This window comes from Ovis canadensis, chromosome 17 (assembly GCF_042477335.2).
Source record: "Ovis canadensis isolate MfBH-ARS-UI-01 breed Bighorn chromosome 17, ARS-UI_OviCan_v2, whole genome shotgun sequence".
Taxonomy (NCBI): domain Eukaryota; kingdom Metazoa; phylum Chordata; class Mammalia; order Artiodactyla; family Bovidae; genus Ovis; species Ovis canadensis.
Window position 1 is genome coordinate 72,884,453 of NC_091261.1, and position 16,488 is coordinate 72,900,940.

At 39.1% G+C, this 16,488-nt stretch overlaps 1 protein-coding gene and 1 non-coding gene across 6 annotated transcripts in view; both read left to right on the forward strand.

Annotated features, from left to right (window-relative positions):
* BICDL1 (BICD family like cargo adaptor 1) overlaps window positions 1-16,488 on the forward strand; it is an 80,176-nt gene that overhangs the window by 14,389 nt on the left and 49,299 nt on the right. The gene's annotated exons all lie outside the window — the stretch shown is intronic.
* On the forward strand, window positions 8,336-8,408 carry TRNAG-CCC (transfer RNA glycine (anticodon CCC)). The gene has a single exon. It is a non-coding gene; the product is annotated as a tRNA-Gly (tRNA).

Sequence of the window (16,488 nt, forward strand, 5' to 3'; positions counted from 1 at the left end):
TTTAAGATTTTGTCACACTTTGCAGAGTCATTACCAGAATACACATCATGTGCTCTCTAAGAGGAACGCCACATTAAATGAGTGAAAGACCATTGGTGTCTCAGGTTGTGCTGCCAGCTTACCTTGCCTTTGTGCCCTCTCCGTTAACTGAATAATATGACACTGTTGTAAGATGAACTGTGTAGAAACTGGTCGCATTTGTAACTACTTCAGTGCTTTAAAATAAAAGCTGAATCCACAATTACATTGATACGGAGTAAAGCTAGTACTATCATCCTTATCCTCCAATTTAAAATTTTTTAAAGACCTAGTTATTTTTAATCTTTTAAATCTTAGTTAAATTTATAAAATATTTCATATTGATAAGAGGTTACCCTTATCTGTATCTGTTTATCGAGGCTTCTTATAAGATTGTATATGGGACGGCATATGGAGAGGGAAACCCACTCCCACACCACGCTCATAACTTGGACAGCCATTGGTTTAGATTAGTGGTTCTCAAACTGTGATCAGAGGAGCCACAGGTTTCCAAGAGGTACCTCAGAATAGTTTGAAGGGAGGAAGAGCTGAAAGGGACATTTCGCTGGTGGATTCCTGTCCCCTCCTCTATTTCCATTTCAACCTGAGCGGTTTTATGTTTCATGTATTAAAGTTCTGCTTAATATTTTACTTGTAAAATATTTTTCACCTGTATATTATAACATGATTTGTAAATCACTAATGCATTAGTAAGTAGTTAAGGAAGCTGAGTGGGTTGGCAGACCATTGTAACAGTGCCATGTATACCATTTTGTTCCAAATAGAGAAACTGTTGGTCTTTTGTACTCAGGCAATATCTCTGATAATCACAGATTTGAATAAATTCCTTTGAAGCTATAACCTGGAATAGAATTTCCAAAGAAAAAGGATATATTTTTCAAATTGCTCTAGGGTAGTATGGCGGTTTAGTTTCTAAGTTGTGTCGGACTCTTGGGACCCAATGGACTGTAGCCTGCCAGGCTCCTCTGTCCATGGAATTCTCCAAGCAAGAATACTGGAGTGGGTTGCTATTTCCTTCTCCAGGGGATCTTCCCAACTGGGGGATCAAACACAGGTCTTCTGCATTGCAGGCAGATTCTTTACTGACTGAGCTATGACACACATTCATTTTTATATTAAATAGGGTAACATTAACTGTTATAATAGATTAACCCTAAGATCCCAGTGGTTTTTTTTTTTCCTTCTGATAAAACCCAAATGATGTTCCTCTTTAGACATGAACGAAAAAAAAAAAAAAATGGAATTCTCCTTTAATGGAAAGGGTTGGCATGGAAAACAGAAGACCTCAGTTCTAGCCCATGCTCTGTCACTAACTTTCTGAGCTTAAAAAAATTTCACTCTGGGTCTCAGACTGTGACTGTAAAATGAGGGATTGAACTAGATGTTTCTTCCACTCTCTAAATATCCATGTATATAGATATTTATGTGATCGCTATTGAAAAGAAAATACCTAAGGGAAACATTCTCACATTTATGTGGTATATGGGGAATCTGGGAGCTTTATAATGTTGCCTTCTTTACATATAGAACACATCCATCCTTCTCTGAGACCAGGGATGGTTTCTCCTCTCAACAAAATTCATTGCCTCTGTATAATGAGAGATAGAGGTTGAAATGATTGGTGCCACTACAAAATGCATTTTCCATTCTGGTCATGACGTGTAAGGTACTTTCCATGCACACAACTGATACTATAGGCAGTGAGGAGGTGTTTACATGCTTTTCCTGTTTAAAATTAAGCAGCATGGTACAAGTTGCTTTTTTAAAAAGAAGCCTGACATTCCCAGTTCTCTACAGATCTGTCAGATTTTCCACACTGCCCTAGTATTATTAGTTGCATTCAGTGTTGCATGTTTATCATTTGCTGAACTGGAAGAATTCCCCCTACACACACCTCTCGTCATCAGTTGCTAGGTTACAGCTTTTTACATGGTCCCAGTCTGGTGATGTTTCTATGGATACCAGTCATTCTTTCCGCTATGACATTGCTGTGGTCAGGCTCAGAGTGCAGGGAAGACGTAACCATGATGTCACAGGTGTTTTAGCATATGGCCTTCTCTCTAGATTCATGATAAGACTTAAGTAATAGATGTCAATTTCATGTTTTCTAATATTATATAAATTAAGGAAGTGAGGTATTAACTGAATTTGGGATATACCTCATCACTTAAGATCTTTATTCCATAATAATTTCACAGAAATAAAACTAACAAAGTTATAAACTGTGCACAGAAGACCTTCTGTTCTCGCTCATGCTCCACACAGCCTCTTCCCTCCTAAGGGAGGGCTGCCGACAGAGGATAAACATTAACTTGTCCTCAAAGGTTAGGGGCACTGACCTGTGATGCTCTTTCTCAGACTCAGTTTATCTAAATGATAAAGCCTGAGGTCTATATTTTCTTGCCATTTAATCTCACAATGATGATGTTTGTTTTCCTGCTGGGCTTTAGACAATATGAAGGCAGAGACTGTGTCTTTAACTGATTTTTATCCCAGCAGTGCTTGGTATAGTGCCACACACATGGCCACAATCCTGAAAAGGTTTATTGATCTGAAGACTGAAAGCATAGGTGGTTACCACTTTGACTTCAGATTTCTAGAATAATGTTTTAAGATGGTGAGAATTCCTTCTTACTACAGTTTTGAAGGTCAGGCTTAACCCGTTGCTTAGCTTCTACTGTATGATTCTTTGATCTTACACTTGAGGAAACAATTAGGGCCTTAAGAGGACGTGACTCATCTAAGGTCACAGAGCAAGAAAAGCTGTGGTTTATGCACAAGTGTGTTATAAAAAGTCTGTGAAACACAGAGTTTAAACTCTGCAGTAAAATTGATTCTCTTTACTTAAGCAGTAGTGTTTTCTTTTATGCAGTCTGTATACAGACAGATTATTGAAAAGGAACTTCGGTGTTTAATAGGAACTCTACAGAAAGCATACCAGTTTTTATTTAGAGTCGATTCAAAGCCTTGCAGTCTATTTAAATATTTGACTTATTCTTCAAAAACCAGATTGAAGTTGAACATAGCATAGGATTGAGGCCAGTTTTTCAAAATTAACATCCTATTTTAAAACTGGCAGAAATGAATTAAAAAGTCATTCCTTAAAGTGAAAGGAATTTATTTGCCAAATAGAATCCTTTGGGGAAAAACAAAGTGAATGAAAAATGTATCTCCTGAAACACAGACTGCCAAAGATGTTAGTAACGGACTCTTAACTGCCAGTGGGAGAGACAGACAGATCCCAAAAGCATTGGAAAAAATGACAACGCAGAAGCTCTCAAGAGATGAATTGTAATTCAGCATGAACCTCCCCTCCTTCCTGGGATCAAAGAATCTGCCCCCTCCTTTCTATACTGCCACATCCTTTGTTGAACTTTAGGCAGTAATCACACCTTTATCTTGCATTTCTGCTCTGCCCCTTAATTTTTTCCTTTTATCAGATTACCTTCTTCCATGGAAGTTCTGAATAACTCATTGCCTTCTGGGAACTCCCCTTTGCCAACTATATAAAGTTGAGGCTCCTTGGCATGGCATTCGAGCCCTGTACCATCTGGACCTACACGTTTCCAGCCTCATCTCCCATTCCCTCTCTGTGCCCTGTGCCTTGACTGGACTAGCGTGTTTCCTGAGAATGCCCTGTGCTTTCCCACCTCACACTCTCCTCCCGTTGCCACCTGTTGGAATTTCCCCAGGCCTTAAGGCTAAACTGAGTCACTGCTTCCTTCATAAGGCCTTTGCTGTTCGTTCCCCACCTGTTTTAATCTCTCCTCCTACTGACCACCAAGAGCACTTTAGCACTTTTCTTCTGTCACTTCTGTTTTGTCGTCTGTTCCGGTTCATTCATGTCCTTGATTCTGTTGAGTCGAGGGCTGTGTGTTCAGGGCATCTCCTGCAGGAGGCCGAGCACCTTGATGAAATAGAATGAGTATAAGACAACATTCACAAGTCAAATAGGCATATACTACTTAGTTCTGTGGTTCAAGTGTATAGTAAATATAACTCTTACTAAAAATTTTTACCCAGCGAATTTCTGTTTTACTTCGTTTACGCACCCTCACTCTTGCTGAATTCCTTCGCTATTGTCTATATTGCTGGTTCCCAGTCTTTCAGTATGATGACCCTCCTCTTTTACAACTCTAATCCAGTGAACCTTCTACAATATTTTTGAATAACCTTTTTGAGATATAGGGCTTCCCTGATAGCTCAGTTGGCAAAGAATTCGCCTGCAGTGCTGGAGACCCTTGTTCGATTCCTGGGTCAGAAAGATTCGCTAGAGAAGGGAGAGGCTGCCCACTCCAGCGTTCTTGGGCTTCCCTAGTGGCTCAGTGGTAAAGAATCCGCCTGCAATGCGGGAGACCTGGGTTCTGGTTCCAGGGTTAGGAAGATACCATGGGAAAGGGAAAGGCTACCCACGCCAGTGTTCTGGCCTGGAGAATTTCATGGACTGTATATCCAACTCTAGCAAAGAGTTGGATACGACTGAGTGACTTTCACTTTTGTTGAGGTATAATTTACAGTGTAAAATTCACTCGTTGTAAGTGTAAACTTCAGTTATTTTTAGCAGATTTACAGAATTGTGCCACCATCACTGTGATCTGGTTTTAGAACATGTCTATACCCCTGCCCCCGCAAACGTTTTCTCCTGACCTTTTGCAGTTGGTTACCACCCCCACTCCCATTCCCCCCCTCAGCCCCAGGCAAACACTAATCTGCTTTTGATCTGTCCTGATTACCTTTCCTGGATATTTTGTATAAATAGAATCAGACAGCAGGTAGTTTTTGTGTCTGGCTCTTTAGCATAATGTCTGTGAGGTTCACTATCGTTGTACCACATATCAGTAGTTAGTTCCTTTTTACTGCTGAATAGTATTCAATTGTATGATTATACTATATTTTGTTTATTGGTTCATCAGTTGATAGATCTTTGTATTGTTTCTAGTTTTCAACCATTATGAATAGTGCTGCTTTGATCATGAATTTGATTCATGTATAAGTCTTTGTGTGGATGTTTGTTTCATTTCTCTTGAGTGGAATTACTATGATATATCTCTGTGTAACTTTTTAAGTAACTGCCAAACTGCTTTTCAAAGAGGCGTGTATAATTTTATATTCCCACAAGCAGTGCCTGAGAGTTCCAGTTTCAACACAGGAGGACCCCTTCCTAATATTTTTTAAAATTGTATGCTCTCACATGATAGTAGAGTTTATTTTAGTATCTGCAGGTCGCTAAAAAGAGTAAAAATGACACAGAATTAGTGATACTTCTAGAAGGATATATATATATTCTCTTATCACAACAGCATTTAATGACATGAGGTATTTTGTCTATAGGCAATGCTTTGTGTGCACTGGAATAGCAATTCGGTGCCCCCAGGATCACAGTTGGGTGTTACTGGTCCAGATGACTTGTTTAGTAATAAATGTAAGCTATCTTTTTTTATCCATCTTCTGTAAAATAGAGACCTATTTCATAAAGTTGTTTAGAAACTAAAACATTTGGCTCATAACAGGTACTCAATTAGTGACAGCTGTTACTGCTGGGGATGGTGTGACTTGTAGAGCATAGGCTTTGGAGCCTTACAGGTGAGAATTTTAACTTTCCTGAACCAGGCTAGAGAAATAGCAATCTCTCCTTTAATCAAAGTGCCTTTGAATGGAGACTGTAAATTCTTAGAAACACTGCTTTTCATGCTTATTCCTTGCTGACTTCAAAATGCTGTTTGTTGTCTATCCATTTCGTTTGGTCTCATCTTTTTTGGATTGGAACCTTCTCACTCCTACCTCCATTTATCGAAGTCGCTTAGTGAATGCTGTTCTTGTATTCTAAAGCTAATTCCCATCCCTGATTGCACGTAAGGATCACCCAGGCAGCTTTTGCACTGAATTCTGATTCTTGGGTCTCACCCCCCAGAGATTCTTATTTAGCTGCTCTGGGATGTGACCTGCACGTCACGAGGTTTTTTTTTGTTTTGTTTTTGTTTTTTAAGCAGGTGATTATAATGTGTAACCAAGGATGAGAATTACTATTTCTGATATGAAACTAGGATTGGTAACAGCTGTTCTTGCCTACTTGATTATCAGCAGCCAGTGTTACAAGTTTCTTAAATCCTTCATCAGTAAAGGCATTAAGCAGAATAGAGTCTCTGGGATACCCTGTTAGAATGACATAAAGCCGCTGGGGGAACCTCTCAGATAAGCACTTTCTTCCACCTCAGTGGTACAGTCAGTGTCTGAAAGGTGGTGTGGAATGAAGGCAAAAACTAAGCCATGCTGCAGTTAGGGCGTGTTTCATCCGTCATCACCCCTTCTAGGAGACAATGTGGCATAGTGAGGTGGATTCAGGGTTTGGTACTAGATGAGTCTGGGTTTACTTTGTTTCTGTTGATTACTAGCTGTGTTGACTGAGATTCAGGGTTTGCAACTGCACATTTTTCTCATGTGGACAAAAAATAGGGATTATTAAAAACACAGCTAGAATCATACTATACACCTTACAAGATTGTTAGGATACTTCCTGGCTTATTAAAGAGCAGTTGTATGTGTTGATACAACTCATGCTAAAGACTCTCTTTGACTCATTTATATCTCTGGTGCCAATCACGGTGCCCTTAAAGCTCAGAAGTCTATAGAATTTGATGATGATATAGAAAACAAAATTCGATTTTATAAATCGATCTGTTTTCTCAGGTAAATAATTAAGACAGATGTGGCGTTCTAAAATTACTGCTCAGCAAATAAATGTTGCTACACATTACTTTAATGGCAATATCCCTTCATTTTTGCTTAATGTGATTCATGGTCAGAGTCATGCAATGTCATATAATGCAGGGACAAAAACAGTAGCACTTCAGTATTTAGCAGGAGATGGCTTTAACAGTTACAGCATGCATGAGATGAGCAAGGGAATGGGTATGAGGACTGCTGTGAAGAAGAATCAGGCAAGGAGTTAGTATCAGAAAAATCAGACATGAGGACAGATAGATAAACATAAATCAGAAGATACAAGTGAAGTTCATCATGTATTTTTTTTTCCTAGCTCTTTCTGCAGAAGAACCTAAATTAATCAAATGCTAGTAGTGATGAGTACCCCTAATGCACAGATTTTACTTCCTATATCATTCCCCACTAGAAGGAACCAGGGCTTCTTGGAGAAAAAGAGAAATTCCAAGTCTGGAGTAGGAACTCAACAGGGTAAGCCTGAGAAATCATTTTGTGCTAGAAACAAGAAAGCTTTGCAGAATCTAATGGAATAATTATATGTGTGAAGTGAAGTCACTCAGTCGTGTCCGACTCTTTGTGACCCCGTGGACTGTAGCCCGCCAGGTTCCTCTGTCCATGGGATTCTCCAGGCAAGAATACTGGAGTGGGTTGCTATTTCCTTCTCCAGGGGATCTTCCCAACCCAGGGATTGAACCCAGGTCTCCTGCATTGCAGGCAGACGCTTTATCCTCTGAGCCACCAGGGAAGCCCCAATTATATGTGTACTTCAGTTTAAATCAAACAAGCGAATGGAGTTGTGTCAAAGGACACTGAAGGCAGTTTGAAAGGACCTGCACTGGCTGAAGTTGCGACAGAGCATCAGGGAGAATAATGGCTGCAGTTGATTTATTCGCATGAATATGTAAAAATCCATGAGTCCTCAGAAAAGAGAAGCTTCCCCCATCCCACAATTGACCATCTTAAAAATTACTCTAATATCAGCTGCTTACTTTAAATACTGATAGAAGGAAATAACTGACCATTTTTCTAGTAGCAACTGTTTTAAGGTAACTGAATAACTCTAGGTAAAGAGGGTATGCTCTTTTTTTATGTAAGAATGCCAGCTAGTATTTGGAGAAGTAATGATATAATTAGTGAATCACCATTTCAACTCCTAATAAAATATGTGATCCAGGCAAAAACCATCTACATATGATAAAAATTATTAGGTGAAAGGTAGATGGAGAACTGGAAATATCACCCCACAGATTATTTGGTTATTTCAAGGGGAAAAACATAGCTTTACAACAGAGGTATTGCATTTTTAAAGAATTGTTAGAACAAGACAGAAATAAACCAGGAAGCAAAAAAGAGTATATGACGGAGGTAGTAAGTGGCCCACAAAGCCTGAACTATTTCCTGTCTGGACCTTTAAGGAAAATTTGCCAACCCTATTTTAGAGGAGCAAGTTAATTGATTTTATAAGGAAGTGATTAGACAAATCCAAACTGATAAACCTTGCCGTATACCTGAAATGAACACAACATTGTAAATCAACTATACCCCAAAATTAAAGATAAAATAAAAAATAGGGACTTCCCTGGTGGTCCAGTGGCTAAGACTCTGCACTCCCAATGCAGGGGGCCCAGGTTTGATCCCTGGTCAAGGAACTAGATCCCATATCCTGCAACTAAAGATTGAAGAACCCGCATGCCCAGCACAGCCAAATAAATAAATACTTAAAAAATAAATAAAGTTAAAAAAAAAAAAAACAGCATGAGGAAAAAAAAAAACGAAAAAAGATTAAAAGAGACTTGAGGTTTATTCCTAGGTATTTTGTTGTTGTAGTAGTAAATGTTTTCTTAATTTCTCTTTCTGATCTTTTTTTTTTTTACTGCATAGCAATGCAAGAGATTTCTGTGTATTAATTTTGTATCCTGTGACTTTACTAAATTCATTGATTAGCTCTAGTAGTTCTCTGGTGGCATCTTTAGAATTTCTATGTACAGTATCATGTCATCTACAAACAGTGACAGCTTTACTTCTTTTCCAATTTGGATTCCTTATATTTCCATAGTGTTCTCCAGAGTGACTGCACCAATTACATTCCCACCAACAGGGTAGGAGGGTTCCCTTTCCTGTACATCCTCTCCAGCATTTATTGTTTGTGAGTTTCTGATGATGACCTTTCTGACCAGTGTAAGGTGATACCTCTGGTACTACCTTGTACTACCTCACTGTAGTTTTGATTTGCATTGATTTGATAATTAGCGATGTTGAGCTTCTTTTCATGTGCTTTTTGGCTGTCTGTCTTCTTTGGAGAAATGTCTATTTGGATCTTCTGCCCATTTTTTTATTGGGTTGTTAGGTTTTTAAACTTAGATTTGCATGAGCTGTTGGTATGTTTTAGAGATTAATGCCTTATCACTCTCTTCACTTGCGAATAATACCCTCCAGGTTCATTTATGTTGTTGCAAATGGGGAAATTTCATTCTTTTTTATGACTGAGTGGTATTGCTGTGTGCACGTGTGTATCTATCACATCATCTTTATCCATTAGTCTTTTGACAGAATGACTCTTGCCAGTACCAGTGTCCATGGGGTAGAACAAGCTCCCAAAATGGCTGCCACCAGTGTCTGTCCCCACTGTGAGCTGCAGTTGCCCCCTGCCTCTTGGGGGACTCCACAAGTTCAGCAGGTGCGTCTGGCTCAGGCTCCTTTCAAATTGCTGCATCTGCCTTGGGTCCTGGAGCAGGTGGGATTCTATGTGCACTCTTTAAGACTAGAGCCTCTATTTCCCACAGCCCTCTGGGTCCCCTAAAAGTAAACCCCACTGGCCTTCAAAGCCAAACATCCTGGGGACTCATCTTCCTGACGCAGGACCCCCAGGCTGGAGAGCCTGATGTGGGACTCAGACCCCTCGCTCTTGGGGAGAACCTCTGAAACTGTCGTTACTCTCCCGTTTATGGGTCACCCACTCGATGGTTTGGGTCTTAGCTATATTTCCCCTCTGCCCTTCCTACTCACCTTCTTGTGGTTCTTTCTTACCTTTAGCTGTGAAAGGTCTTTTCTGGAAGGTTCAGGTCTTTTTCTCATCAATAGGTTCTCTCTGAATAGTTGTGATTTTAGTGTGCTTATAAAAGGAGGTGAGCTCAGGTCTTACTCCTCTGTCTTCTTGGAATTCTTCCTGGCCGTTGACAGTTTTTTTCCTAAAGATTTATTTATTTTTGTGACTGCTGCTGTGTGCAGGCTTTCTTTAGTTGCGGTGAGCAGGCTTCTTGTGGTGGCTTCTCTTGTTGCAGAGGATGGGCTCTAGGGCGTGTGGACTCAGTAGGCATGGAGTCTTCCTGGACCAGGGATTGAACCCATGTTCCCTGCGTTGGCAGGCAGATTCTTAACCACTGGACCAGGGAATCCCCCTGGCCATTGGCAGCTCTTATTTAACTTATTTTTTAATTATTACAAAAGCAGTGCATGTAACCTGAAGAAAATTAGAAAATAGAGACAAGTGGAATAATGAAAAAATAAAAACATCACATGTCCACCTTCCAGAGAGCACCATTGTAATAGCTTAGTGTAAATCTTTAGAAACCTTTTCCTAGGTATATGTAAATTCATCTATACTTTTTTAAACCAAATCATATGCTGCATGTATTGTTTTGTAACCTCCTTTTTAAATTAATGACCTATGCCTTTTTACTGCAGTAACTTTTCTTTATCTTAACTTCAAGCTCATATTCAGATTTTCCCAATTAATCTCCAAAGATGTTCTTTTACTCTTGGTTTGCAAATCAGGATCCAATCCAGGATCGTGCATTATGTTTGTTCTAATATGTCGGGTCCCTTAAGTGTTATTTATTCTAGTGCAATTCCTCTTTTCCACTGACATGTTGAAGAAACTGGGCCAGTTGTCCTGTAGAAAATTTCAGCCTCTGAATGTGTGGTTGCTTCCTCATAATGACATTTAAATCATTCTATTCCCTGGCATATCCTACTAACTGGAGGTTACGTATTGCAGCTTGCTAGATTCAAATCAAACATTTTTTACTAGAAGATGTGCACTTATGATGATAATGTGAGATCCCCTGTTATTCAATTTTATTGTCTCACTTTTGACATGACATGTAATCTGTGGAGTTTTCAGGCATTGACTTTTTCTTTATTAAATTTTTATTTGTATGGAGTATAGTCAATTAACAATGTTGTGAAAGTTTCAGGTGGATAGCAGAGGGACTCAACCATCCATGTACATGTATCCATTCTCCCCCAAACTCCCCTCCCATCCAGCCTGCCTCATAACATTGAGCAAAGTTCCTTGTGCTATATAGTAGGACCTTGTTGGTTAACCATTTTGAATATAGCAGTGTGTACATGTCCATCCCAAACTCCCTAACTATCCCTTCCCCTCGGCAACCATAAGTTTGTTCTCTAGGTCTGTGAGTCTGTTTCTGTTGTGTAAGTTAAGTTCGTTTGTATAATGACTTTTTAGATTCTGTGTGTAAGGGATGTCATGTGTTGTTTCTGCTTCTCGGTCTGACTTCACTCAGTATGACAGTCTCTAGGTCCATTCGTGTTGCTGCAGATGACATTATTTCATTCTTTCTAATGTCTGTGTAATAGTCCATTGTATGTATGTACCACATCTTCTTTATTTCTCTGTTGATGGACATTTAGGTGTCTTGGCTATTATAAACAGTCAGGCATTGACTTTTGAAAGGTTCTGCTTTCCACACTACCAAATACTGGAACACAGTTTCTCATCCTTTGTGGTCACTGAGCATTTTGACAAAAATAGCATATCACCAACTAAATTTTCAAATGTTTCCTGTGGTTTCCTTTGGCCATACGGTTTTGGTTCATATAACCTAGTGTTGTGATGTTGGAAAATGAACCAATATTACTTTTAAACTAACATAAATTGTATTTTATCTCTAAAAATGAGATTAGGAAGACTTTAAACATAATGAATAAGATTGCCTGACAAACCAAGAATTGTCTTTTAATGAGTGCAGGTTTGGGAACATGTGAAATACAATCAAGGCATAAAGTTATGATACTAGAGTTAACTAAACACAGAGGGGTTTGAGAGCTGCAGCCTTGTGGTGGGTCTCTTTCCCTGGAGTGGGAATGCTGGGCTGGAACAGAAGTTTCTGGTTCTGGGCAATTGATCCCTAGAGAGACCACGACATGTGACTCTAGTTGGCATATAAGGACATCCATGAAACTCCCAAACTAGAATTTGGCTTCACATGCCAATTTCTTTGAAAGGACTCAGGGATCAGCAAACTTTTCATTTATTATCTCATCATTGCTGGTGATCAGGAATCAGCCTGGCTTAACTGAGCTCCATGCTCTAGGTCTTACAAGCCCCAGCGTAAGCACACCCCACCCTCCGTACAGAGCAGCCATTCCCCAGACTTTGGTGGTGATCACTCCTTACCTTTGCTTTCTTGTGAGTTTTACTTGCTAAGTGTGAATCCATAAATAATCCTGTTTTGCTTTGCCTGTTTGGGGATTTTCCACCAATGGAATCATACAGCATGAATTATTTTGTGTCTAACTTCTTTTGCTTAACATTTTGTTGTAGTTCATCTGTGTTGATACATGTATCTTAGGTAATTCACTTGCTTTGGTGTATTGCATTCTGCTGTGTGAATATATAACATACTTATTTTTCTGGTTAATTGTTGTTTATGGGTTTTAGCTGTTAACAAATAATGCTGTTATAAGCAATCTTGGATATCCGTTCTTGTGGACAGAAACACGTATTCCTATAGGATATACCCATAGGGAATTGCTTGGTACGTAAAGCTTTGATGGCTTCTCTGATTATTCTTAAAGATAGATTCCTAGAAGTAAAATTAATGGGTGAGAAAGTGTAACCGTGGAAGATGATTTCAGGACTTTTATGAATTTACTAGCTTTTATTCTAGTTTAATTCTACAGTATAAACTAGCTACACTTTGTTCAGTTGGCAGCAAACTATAGAATCAGGAATATAACCAGTTCCTTGTATTGTGAGCATCAGACTTGTTTTTTCCCTCAAGTTAATCTGGTAATGTAGTTTTCCTTTTTCTTCTTTCTAATTTATCCCCCCTCCCCCATTCTCTGCTTCCCCTTTGGTAACCATAAATTTGTTCTCTCTGTCTGTGAGTCCATTCTGTTTTATAAATAAATAAGTTCATTTGAACTGTTATTTAGATTCTGCATAGAAGTGATACCATATAATATTTGTCTTTCTCCGGCTTTCTTCACTTAGTATGATACTCTCTAGGTCCATCTAGAAGTGTACTTCTGTCATGCTTCCTAATACCCACTCATGTGAGTTTATGTAGTAATTATGGCTGATTGGAAGGAAACTTAGAACTGTTGCATCTCATTGTATAGAAATCATAATTATCCATGACCAAATGTATAAATACATTGATTCAGTATGCTTTTTTTGAGGGTTCACTTTCCAGAACTTAAGTTCTATCAATTGAATGTTTTAATATATGTGCTTCTATGTTGCTATTTTTGCTTTAGCAAATGTGAAATGTGTTTGTTCATTTGCCTGTTTCATGTCCTTCCTTGAATGTAGCTGCATCCTAATCAGTGCCTAACATCTTACCTTTCCTGTGGAGGATGTTTAGTAAGTGTGTTGGAATAGTATTGGATTACGACGTTATTTGGAATTACTGCCATTTTGGATTTCTGCTCTTCCTTCATATGTTAGATGTGTTAGTGATTATGATCATTTTAATTTTTATAGCACTTTCTCCTCCATCTGGGATCTCTCAGGTGACAGGTTATTTGGATTGTTTTCGGTTTGGAATAATTATTCCAACATTTAAATGAGCCTCTGTCTGAATGGGCCCTAATTTTCGTTTCTATATTTTTAAGCTTCGCTGCTCTGAAGAATTTTCAGGCTTATTAGACTGCAGTTAGTTAATCATCTCCATCATTCCATCCCAGATAGCGTGGGAGATGACAGAAAAGAAACAGAAACAAGTTTAAATGGGATAGTGCTTCGCTGTGAGATGGCACCTTGTACCCGAAAGCTTTAGCAAACATTAACTCATCGATTTTCCAACACGTTGGAGAAGTAGGAAATGGGGTTTTATTATGTATTTAATGGCTGAGAAAGTGAGATATGCTTTTGATCTCTTAACTGTTCCTGAGAAGTAGACACTCACTTGGAACAACTTTCTTTGTTTAAAATCATAGACATTTTTTGTAGCCAACTTTCCATAATAAATTTCTGTTTTTCTTAATCTGAAGTTTTTGAAAGAGGCTCATCCTCTGACCTTCTGTTTTTCTCAGAAGGAGAACACTGAGTCAACTTTAAAGCTTATGGGTTCCATTTTCATGAAGCCAACACCCTTGGCAGTTTCCAGAAGCAGTAAGCTCCTCTTGCTCTCTCACCATCTTGGAGAAACAAGAAAATAGACCAGATGCCAACTCAGAACACAAAGTAACACCTCATTGTCCCTGGAGGACAGTTTGGCCATGGGCAGAGTTAGCTCGTCCCTGTGCAGAGTTAGCTCGTCCCTGTGCTGGAAGGCCTGAGGAGACGGAGGCCAGATTGCTCACCTGAGTTGCTTATGTTCATCCAGCTAGGAAGAGAGTCCAGCAGCAGCCGATCCCTGCCCCAGTGCTCTTTGCTTCTTAACCTTTTGTCCACCAAGACACATGTTTAATTAGTCCCGAGGACAAGCTCTAGCTCTTAATACCTTTTTTTTTTCCTAGTCATGAAAATATGTGAACATTTTGAATTTACTATTGAAATTTTTTTGAAGAAATGACATATTAACCTCATTACACTATTAGTAATAAAAAATGTCTTGCAATAGATCTCGCAAGTGATCAAGACCAAACAGTATGTTCATAGAATATAGCTTTATATAAGATCTTTTATTTTTTTCAAAATAGTAAATGGACATTATTAGGACTCTTTCAGTATGTTTGATTTCTTAAAAAACAAACAAACAGAAGCCCCAGCAGTGTCTGCCTCTCCACTTGTTTATATCCAGGGTAGTCCTTTTTATTTATTTTTTTCTCTGTTGATTTTCTTTTTTAATCTGTTGATTTTCTTTAAGTCACTTTTGGCCAACTGATTGCCTGTTGTGAGCCAAGCCCTTGGAGAAGTGGCAAGAGGCAAGCCTCCCTTTCCTTGAGGAGCCTATAGTCAAACAGTAATGATTGTTTTGAGGAAATAAACTTGTACTGGGGAAATCACTTAACCTCTCCAGAGTTTGGTTTCCTCATCTAAATAGTGGGTTAATGATACGTGCCTAACAGGTGTCATTATAAGGACTTAAGGAAATCATTCACGTGACAGTACCTTGCCTGGTGGAGAGCACGCACTCAGGAACTGTTGATTCAGTTTGCATCTGGGAAACCAGGCAAAACACTATCATTAGATAAATAAATTATGGTATGTAGGCCATTAAAGAATGTGAATCAAAAGACAGACTGAGAGTTGAGAGCTGAGGTTTGTTAGGAAAGACTGTGGAGAATGTAGGATCTAAAGAGGCTCAGAACTTAGGTGATGAAGCTGTAGGTATTATCCGGGTAGGGAATGGATTGGCTCTAATTTGGAGGAAGGGCTTGGGCTTCACTACTTAAATTTCACCAGTTTTTTATCCCCACGTAGTATGTGTATTGCTTCCCCAGGGACTTCACAGAAAATAATCCTGTACCCAGTGGTAAAACCCTATGGGGCTAATCCTTGTTAGCATTACTGCTATTTCCATGGCAACCATCAGATGATATATAATCTTAGGCAAGATGTGAGATGTATTTTCATCAACAAATGTCCAAATTTACTGGTGGAATGTCCAATGGGAGATTACCTGACCACTTAGCTGCTGTCTCCAAAATGTAAACCCTGCTCTTCCACGTTTCCGTATTTGACATTTAGTAGGAAATATTTTTTTAAAAAATCTTGCTGTGGATTTTTTCCCATAAGGGAATGTAGTTATGCTTGAATTCCATTTGAATAGTTTTTGCAAAATGGGCATAACCAATAACATGAATCTGAGGCAGGAGAAGGCTTTTATATTTCATTTATAAATATTTTTGTGACTATTGATCGTTTGTGACTACTGGTAAGTAATTATGTATAAGGGTAAAATAGACGACTCATATTGTATCAATTTTACTCAAATGAAAGATTTAAAATTCTTAATATTTTCCTGCTGAAAACAACTCATCCTGTAATATGCGGGGTGAAAGAGCAAAGGGCAGGTGGGGAAAGGAATCTCATAGAGTCTTAGGTTGTTGCTGTGTTTGGTCACTTAATCATGTCCAGCTCTTTGTGACCTCATGGACTGTAGCACAACAGCCCCCATCCTTCACTGTCTCCCTGGGGTTTGCTCAGATTCATGTCCATTGGAGTCGGTGATGCTATCTAATCGTCTCCTCTGCTGCTGCTTCCCCTTTTGCCTTCACTCTTTCCCAGCATCAGGGTCTATTCCAGTGACTCTGCTCTTTGTATCAGGTGGCCAAAGTACTGGCACTTTAGCTTCAGCATCAGTCCTTCCATTGAATATTCAGGGTTAATTTCCTTTACAGTTGACTGGTTTGATCTCCTTATTGTCCAAGGGACTCTCAAGAGTCTTCTCCAGCACCACAGTTCAAAAGTATCAATTCTTTGCCACTCAGCCTTCTTTATGGTCCACCTCTCACATCTGTACATGATGATGAGAAAATCTGTAGCTTTGACTATACGGACCTTTATCGGCAAAGTGATGTCTTTGCTTTTTTATA